Below are 9,258 nucleotides of genomic sequence, written 5' to 3' on the forward strand. Positions count from 1 at the left end.
CAATGAAAAATGAGTCTTATTAAAAAGCATTCTAATTTGGTACATTACAAGGTAATTACAATGTAATGGTACATTACAAGGCCTAAGACCAATCCCCGTCCCAGCCTCTCTCCTTACAGAATTTATCACAGAAGAGTGTTCCACATTCTACATCTGGGTTTATCACTATCCATAGTTAGCAGTAATTACTTTCTAACACGAGTAAGTGGTGTAACCCTGTTATGACACTGCTTATATAAAGCCACACTGTGACACTGCAAACACCCTGGCTTGTAGTCAAATTAAGAAACAGACACTCAAAAAAACCAAAGTACCCTCCCAAGGTTCCCAACAAAGCAGAAAGGAGGGCCATCTGCAAGACATGTCAGAAAAAAAGTAGATCGGTACTTACTGCTAGCAATCAGGGAATTCAAAGCTTACAGAACTGATCATCTTTCTTCTTTTACGAGCAAGAGTCTTTACTTATCAGAACCCACACAGAAGATAAAATGCTACTATATCAGGCCCACTTTCACTTATTTACCCTCAATTACCTAATCATTCTGTCAGGATCAAAACCAGCTTAATAGCTTTTGCTTATAAATTCCCTTTTGTTATGTTTTAATAGCTACTACTCTCTTCTGATTAGAGCCAACAAATTAGAACAATGCTTAACTCACTTAAAATACCCTCACCTGAAATAAGCTACCTTGGGATCCTATTTCTTTGCAAGGTAAAACAGGGAGATGCCAATGAAGCTGCTCTGTTCAAAACAAAACACTATAGTCACTAATTAGTGCCCTACAACCCCACGACATTACCACAAAAGGAATCAAGTTATCAAATGTTCACAACTCCATACACTATGCCGTAGCTTCCTATAAGAGGCCTACAGTTTGGCTGTATGAAGGACAACAGATGTTTCCACACAACAAAGTTTTTATATAACTCAATCATTACATTGCAAAATATGACTGACACTCTCACAGCTCTCTGCACGTTATAAGCCAAATTCAGCCCGTTTAACAAGGCAGAACCTAGCACCACCACCACTATCCAGAAAAATTTATACAGAACCACAACGCAATCAATTACAAAACTAATATCAGTATACAATATCCCAAAATACCCTATTTCACAAAAGACTTCTACCTACACCTATGCATTAAAATGGGTATCAAAATCTCCCCCTCTATTCACCTCTATTTCAAATTCAGCTTGCAGTTCTCATAAAAATTAACTGGCTCCAGTCTCAGCTCCACCAGTTACACTGTCATTTACATACATATTAAACATGTCCTGTACACAAATTTGGAAAACTCAAAATTCTTTTTAATGGGCTAGCAAGTGCCCAACCTGTGAAAAATAGTAACTACCAGCGGGGAATGTTGCACCCCTTACATCAGATCAAGTCCCTTCATTATTTTTCTTTAAGGGCAGATAAACTCACCCAGTCTTACATAATTGTGAATTGTCTCAAACAGATTTGTACTCAGAGATTTTTGTATGTCAAAGAACATACTTCTACGCAAAAAAAAAAAAAAAAGTAATTTGTAAGAGCTATATCAGGGGCACATAAAGTATTGGAAAATACTACCCCCATGCAAGTAATAAATCCTGTCCAAACATACCCATGGACATAAAGAGACAAAGCAATTTTCTCTGGCAATAGTAGTGCACAAAATTAAAAAAGCAGCCACTGCCATAAACCAGAACACCTTATACATGGCCCTCCCAACTAAGGATCTGTTCACAGAACAGAATGGCTAAAAAGCTTATGATCTAACATGTTTCAAAAATAGCTTAGTTTATATTTACTAAGACTGAGATTGTACAAAAAACCCACAGAAATTAGGCACCCTGCTCTCATTAAAATTCAGTAAGAGCTAGATGCCTAATTCCTCTAGGCTCTTATAAAAGTCTCATTAAAGTCAAAGCAAAAATCTACAAAGAGACAACAGGTGCAACAGTGGCCAGGCTCCATCCAGATAACATTGGTATTAGTTTGGGTAAATTCTGGTGCCCATAATGAAATAAGCAAAATGAAGCCTGCCAAAGCCAGTGTTGACCGATTTGTTTGGACTACTTTTTAATGAGTAGTGCCTGTTAGAATTACAAATCAAGGGGGAAGGGGGGGGGGGGGAAGTAAACGCTTCTAACAGATTATAAGGACTTTAATAAAATGAAAAAAAACAAATTTCCATCTCATTGTCCCAAATGATAAGTCTGCTGGTCCTGATTCTCAAATGCGTTACATACTGTCTAATTGTTTCTCAAGTGTTCAATCCTAAAATTTCCTCAGAACCCTCATGGGAGTAGTGTTATTCACATGACTTCAAATAAGAGATATCTCTTCTTGAACTGTAATCCTTTACCACTTCTTAGGTTTATTAACATCAACATCACCAAATCTCTTTTGTGAACAGCCCCAAATGAAACTAGTGCGGATTGAATTAGCTGTGGTGAATCACACAGTTCTTCCTGTGGTCTCAGAGAATTTCTCCACCTCTACTGGACACACCAGAGTTGAGATAGAGAGGAAAAAAATCTATCATTGTCAAGGTAACTTTCACCAGATGCAAATACAAGAAGAGCCACAAAACCAAGAGCTGAAGCTGAACAGAGAGGCTTAGGATCTCTGCTCAACTATTTCTAGATCTAACGGTTTAGGACAGTGAATATCTACATCACAAAGAATTTGAGGGAATATTCCCTAAGCACAAATGTTTCTACACTATCACTTTATATGCACCTAGAAAGTTTTGTAGATGTAGCTAATTCATTCTACAATAGTACAATTGTACTCAATCAGCTCAACGTTTCAGGATCCACAGCATCCAAGCACATATTTCAGTATAAACCTGCTACAACCCCAAAGGTAACAAAGGCATGGATTTCCTTCACATGAAGAAAGTATGCAATATTAGTAGATCCAAAACTAAAACACAGCAGGTGACAAACCACCCGCATTACTTTGGAATTCAAGACCAGTTAAGGCACCCAAAAAGATCCAGAGATTATAGACTGCTTTGACACAGGGCACACACCAAGTCTAAGAACAGATGGAGCAGTAAGTGTTTATAATTCTTCTAGCTGTTTCCCTTCACCATCCAATATAACTTCTGCCTTTCCATGACTGAGTCAACCTAAATTGAATTTCAGCCAGGATGTTTCTGCCAGATCCCTGCCTTGGATAGGTAGTGGAAAGTAAGGAAACTGCACCACTTAGATCTGATGAAAAGGAAATGTGGACCCACGCAACAGCCACATACACACTGCAAAGCAGACTGTAACTTTGCCTTCACAGAAAAATAATTACAGTCTACTTCTTCCCACACATCTCCAAATGAAGTCATGATTCACAGGTGGCTTTGAAAAGCTATGCTGTGAAATTGTGATACACTACAGGCTAAAGGAGTTATCTTTATTATAGTACCACAGAAAACATGAAAAGATAGTGTCAGTGATGCGTAGTATTTGCTTAATCTGCTAACCATAATCAAATGGAGATGTTCAAAGTTTAAGAACTGATTAATAATGACAGTAATTCATCATAATTAAATAATTTACAATACTTAGAAGCAAACCAGTGTTTTGTATTGTACAACCCCACAGGACACTCTGCATTAACATTTATCAGGATTTAACTATTGTCATTTCATCAAACAATGATTCAATCAATAAACACGTTTACATGAAACAACAAAAAATCAGTAAGGAGAAGAGTGAAATCTTCAACTAACATAAACCAGAGCTATTCAGTTCACATAAGAGAAGCCAAACACACTAACAGCTGAGAGATTCTACCTTTGCATACGCAGGTATGTAACCTCACTGTAACTTCAAAACCTTCTGGAAGGGAATTTGCAGCTTAAACTACAAAGCACAGAATCAGAAATGCTGTGCCTTAATTGCTTATCCAGACACTTAGGCCAGAGACAAAAACTTCTGGACACTGCTTTAGCTGCTTGTCTAGCTGTCTACCAAAGACTGTCTGCATGCACCCCAGCACAGCTAGCAGAATGGGTGGTGTGCTTACACCAGAAACTTCACTGTGGAGTCATGTAGCATAAGGCTCCTTGTCACATGCAGAGACAGTTTACTTTAGGATGATAGTCCTAATACTCCTTACCTTCAACCCCTTACAAATATTCTTGCAGAAGTTCTTATTCCTACTGTATAGCTGTTTCAGTTTTTCATAAAGCAACTTCTCCACTACTCTAACTTACAGCCTACCCTCTTATGAAAAACTAAAATCAGCACCAAGAAATGCTGGCTAACAGCTGAGGGCTGAATGTACTACAGACAGTCGAAAGGCATCATCACAAGTCAGAGTTCACACAAGTTAGGCTGAGCTACGCTGCGAGACCTTCCAATGAAGAGGCTACAGCACAGATATACGATCCTTTCTGATGGCTTTGCCACAGAAAGCAGTAGTCTTCAGGAAAAGAGGAGGACAGATAGCTGCAGTCAGAAGTTTAATTGCCTTTTAACCCCATAGCCACAGTCACAGCAGACAATGCCCAAGATCAAGTCCATGTTTGCTACATATGTAGATTCCACTGTACATTTTGGGCACAGAAAACTGACTTACGACAGCACTGACTGGTTACAGATTAAGTTTCCATACTGTGACCTTTACTACAAGTATTAATCACAGTTATTGAACACCATCTTCATATTAGATTCTGAAAACCAAAAGCCTTAAGGAGAGGCAGGCAGAAGGAAAGGAATTCACCGTATTACTGACCGGCCTTGTCTCTACTTAAACAGTCAAGAAGAGAAGGAAGAAGGGAGAAGATTGTTTTAAATACAAGTTACTTATGGTAAAATATCAGCAAAGATATGAAAAAGGTGTCATTACTGTAGCCACAAACTTTTTAACATTTTTCCCAAAGGTCCCAGCTCTGAATGATCCACCTGGGTGCTCAAACCCTGCAGCGATACATAGGAAATACTCTCTACCAAGTGGAAACAAACAGGAAAATGTTTACACCTAAGAAGTGATGACTTTACATGCTTCAGAAACAAATAAAACAATTCTCAGTATTAGTCTTCTTATTCTGCTATATTTGTAAACTACCAAAGCTGTGTTTAAGTAAGCCTTACTTCTTTGCCTTATTCATCCTTCCTTATTTTATCTTGCAAGTAAGGCATAAGCTTTTCTCTGCTGCCATTTTCATAACAAGTGATCTTTATGTCATAACGTTGCATTTACTACTCCGCTAGAGGATCAAACAAATAAAAAACTAAACGGATAAAGTTCAAAAGAGGTGGAGGTCCAGGAAACACTCTTTATACATAGAGAACTTCAATTGCAGCCAAAAACACAAAAAATATAAAAAGCATTTTAGCGAGTAATTTGCAAAAATGTTCTCAGTCATACCAAGAATGAAAAGTCTCCTTCTGAAAAGGATCACTAGTTCACAGCAATATTACTAATCAGGACCATGAAAACTGGAGGTAAAAGTGCAGACATTTTTTAAAGTTGCTACTGTGCACATTCTGACCTTAACTTCAAAAGTCCAACAAAAATTGAGAAAATATATCTGCAGATATTAATTTCATATAGACCTTTGTCAAGAATATATTTAATACAAGAATGCTAGCTGGAGAAATTCTTGTCAATTTTCAAGCCTCAGGTGTTGGTGAAAGCATTTTTCAAACTTGACAAGAAACGCTCACAGACCACTTCAGAAATGAACAAAAGAAAAGATCTAAGACTGCTTTGAACACACTCTTCTGGCGCATGTTCTATGAAACACCACAGAAACACCAGGGCTAAAGCTGAGACATAACTCATGAGAGAAATACTGTATTTAATGAAGCTTTACCCTCACCTCTGTCAAGTCCACATATGCTGCATGATACACTTAACTTCAGATTTATTTTTAAATGCTCATTATCCATACAAACTTTTTGCTTTCTATTATTGATATACATGGGCATAAAAATCTGCCTCCAATCCTATCCTTCTGGTACACTTTTTTCCTTAGAATAACAAAAGGACAAAAGAAACAAAGACAGTAATAGGGCAATTAGGTTCCCAAAAAGAAAGTGTGCCTTTATTTGCACAACAATACTAACTTACACAGGAGACTGCTCCACCCCGAACATGTAACTGGTATACTACTAAAGGAATTAAATTCGGGGACAATGTTTATTGGGTCTTAGGGGCTGTGGTTAAAACGAAGTAACACTGAAGAAATCTAAAGCAAAACAGAAAAGAATGCAAGCAGAACAATGCCATGTCATAGATCCCACATAAATTTTTTTACAGAAAGCATGCAGAATACTTAAAATGGTAAAAGTAAGAAAAAAATCTTTATAGCTTCAATTCTTCAGTTGGTTATTTACTTACCTATCTAAAATATTCATCAAAAGACATCTTAAAAAGAACAGCGTTAACCTAAAGTTTGGAAAGTCTGAACATCAAACATAAGCAGCAGATACCAAGTAAAACCAACTTCGGTGCAATCTATGCACTTATGCTGACACTTAACCACTCTCTTTACTTGACCATCATGCACACTTAGGCAAAAAAAACCCCAATCAGTTAACTGTAACTTCAGTTCGAGTTTAGGTGGTCTGTAACTTTTCCAGCCGTGTGCAGTTTGTTGTTCCACCATCATAAATGGGGGGGGGGGGAGATAAAATAAAAAACTCCATTTCTGCCCGCACTACGGACATAATGAAAGGTGGTCGTGGGGGAGACACGGCACTATGTGTTCGCGCGGGCACACAGACGGGCGCACGCCGAGGAGCAGCGGCGGAGGGTCGGCCGCGGGCCGCCCGCTCCCTCCGCGGCAGCGCCCTGCCTCGGCAGCGCCGCGCCGGTCTTCCGGCCCTGCCGGGCGGCGCGTAGGCCTCGGCGCCGCGCCGCCCGCCGCCTCCCCCCGTAAAGGCGCCGGGGCGGGCGCGCACAACCAGCAGGGCCCTATTCTACCCCTCCGGCCTTTCAGGAAAGTTTTCGGCCCGGCCGAGAGGCTCTAAAACGTCCCTGCCTGCAGATCCAGCCCCGCCGCCTCCTTTCCCCACCCCCCCCCCAGGAAGCAATGGCTGCGCCGCTCACGGCGGCGGGCCGCGCAAGGCCCCGTACCTCGACGGCGCGGGGGGGCGCGGGGGGGCGCGGGGGGGGGGGGGGCTCCGGCGGCAGCATGCGGGCGAGCAGCCGCGGCATGCCTCAGGGCTGGGCTGGGCCCGTCGCCCCGCTGCTTCTTCCCTCCGCCACCATGTCACGCCGACCAGACATGTCTGTGCGCCTGTGTGTGGCGGCGGTGACTTCCTGATCCGCCGCCGCTCGCACAGGCAGAGGGACGGGAAAGGCCACCCGCCGCCGCCACCGGCGCTTGCCACCGCCTCCCTCTCGAGGCCCAGGGACGGGCTCCGCCACCCTCCTGCCCTGCCCGGGAGCTAGCTGCAGCAGCGGCCCGCTGCCTGCCCCCGCCTCCGGCAGGGGAGAGAACTTTTCCAGGTGCCGACCACCGCCGTCCCCCTCTCCCGACGGGGCAGACGAGCCGCGTCTACCTGAGCATCCGCGTGTGTATGCATCCTCGCTCCCGCCCGACCCGATCAAAAAAAAAAAAAAAATTTCCGCGCACACCGGAAATAAAATGCTTTTTGCTTGGAAGGCGATTACAAATTTGCAAGCGCATGTTTTGTGCTACTCCGCTTCGCCGACTGCTGCAAGGCGGGAAGGGGGGGGGGAAGGCATGATTTCTGCAGGGAAAACGGGGGGTCGGGGGGAGACAAGATATCTTGGGAAGTAAATCGCGATACCTTTACAGCAGGAGTGACTGACTGCACACTTAAGAGACTGACAAGCAACAGGAGCCGCAGCCTGTCGGGCGAAGTCCCAGCCCCCACCTCATCCCCCCTCCCCGGTGTGTGTAGTGCTTGTGACAGGCAGGCATGGAGATCATCCGGAACGCGGCCTCACGGGCTCTGCCGGGTAACGCCGCTACTCTCACAGGCAAGACCGCTCCCCGGCGCACCATCTTCCTCCCTCCTCATGCCTCCCCACTTCCCTTTCCTCGGCCGGGTCTACGCGAGCGTGTGCCACAGCGGGGAAGCAACCCCACCGCAACACGCTCTCCCGCCGCCGGACACCGTGAACTTCACCGGGCGACCCCCAGCAGCCGCCGAAACGCAGCCCACCAGGTGGGGCAGCAGGCGAGGCCGCCCCCGGCCCGCCGAGCTGCCCCGGAGCTGGGTGCGTGGGCCGCCGCTCCCCCGGATCTGTTTCTCTCCCGGTCGCGTCGCCCGGAGCCTGCGACACGCTCGCTTGGCGGCAAGACCAAGGGGTGCCCCGAGCTGGTCGTTGTTGCCGCCGTGCGAGCCCGCCGGCCGCGCCGGTGAGAAACGCCAGCCGCCCCGCCGCACAGCGCAGCGCGGCGCGGCGGCTACAGACGCGCGGGCACCTCGCCCCGCCGCTCCCCCGTCCCTCCCGCGGGTGCCGCTGACTCACAAGTCAGCCACTAGCGACGCCTTAGGGTTTTTTTCCCTCACACCCTCCCACCCCGGAGATTTGCATCGTGATTATTCCAGACATACCGGATCAAAACTTTCTTCTCTCCACCCACTGGGGGATATAAATATCTGGGAGGGCCGGGCGCCGGAGAAGGTGGGGAGACGAAGCAGGTGTCACGACGGCGCCCGGGGCCCGCGGGGACGTGCTTGGGGAAGGGGAGGGAAGGGGAGGGAAGGTGGGCACGGTGCGTGCCGGCGCGATCACCAACAATAAAGGACAGCGCAGGCACCGCCGTGCCAGGGACGGGGAGCGGGGCGGGGGGCGGACCGAGTTGTAAGTTACATTTACCTTCCACCCGGGAGGAGCGCCGTGCTGGATGTCGCTTCTCTCCCCCTCGGTGAGTCACCCGAGTCCGGAACCGGAGCGAGGGACTAGATTATGAACATGACTTCATTGATGACAGCCATTCCCTCCTCTTCCTAAACTCCTGCCCCTCCTTCGGCCCCCTCCCACCGCCTCCCCTCACCGACGCCACCGCTCAGGAAGCGGCGTTCCCATTGGCCCGCCGGCGAGGGAGTTCCCGCCCCCCTGCGCAGAAAGGGCGGTCCTATTGGAGTCGGCTAGCTGTCGCTCAACCGAGATGTTGGGGAGGGGAGGAGGTGTGCAGGAGCGTGGCTGGGCGGGGAGTGTTGTGTGAGTGTGCGAGCGAGCGTGTGCGCGCACGCCGAGGGCCCCGCTCGTGTTCTCGCCGTGCGAACGGCGGGCAGCCTGGGCTGCCGCTCGAGGTTTCTCCGCGCTTCTTCACCCCT

At 46.3% G+C, this 9,258-nt stretch overlaps 1 protein-coding gene across 2 annotated transcripts in view; it reads right to left on the minus strand.

Moving 5' to 3' along the window:
* The window catches only part of SMARCA2 (SWI/SNF related, matrix associated, actin dependent regulator of chromatin, subfamily a, member 2), a 122,112-nt gene extending 113,224 nt beyond the window's left edge, over nucleotides 1–8,888 (minus strand). For both annotated transcript variants that reach the window (XM_050912489.1, XM_050912490.1), the window contains exon 1: nucleotides 8,798–8,888. The gene's annotated coding sequence lies outside the window, so the exon portion shown is untranslated. The remainder of the gene's footprint in view (nucleotides 1–8,797) is intronic.
* Between the last annotated feature and the right edge of the window lie 370 nt (nucleotides 8,889–9,258).

This window comes from Gymnogyps californianus, chromosome Z (genome assembly GCF_018139145.2).
Source record: "Gymnogyps californianus isolate 813 chromosome Z, ASM1813914v2, whole genome shotgun sequence".
NCBI lineage: Eukaryota > Metazoa > Chordata > Aves > Accipitriformes > Cathartidae > Gymnogyps > Gymnogyps californianus.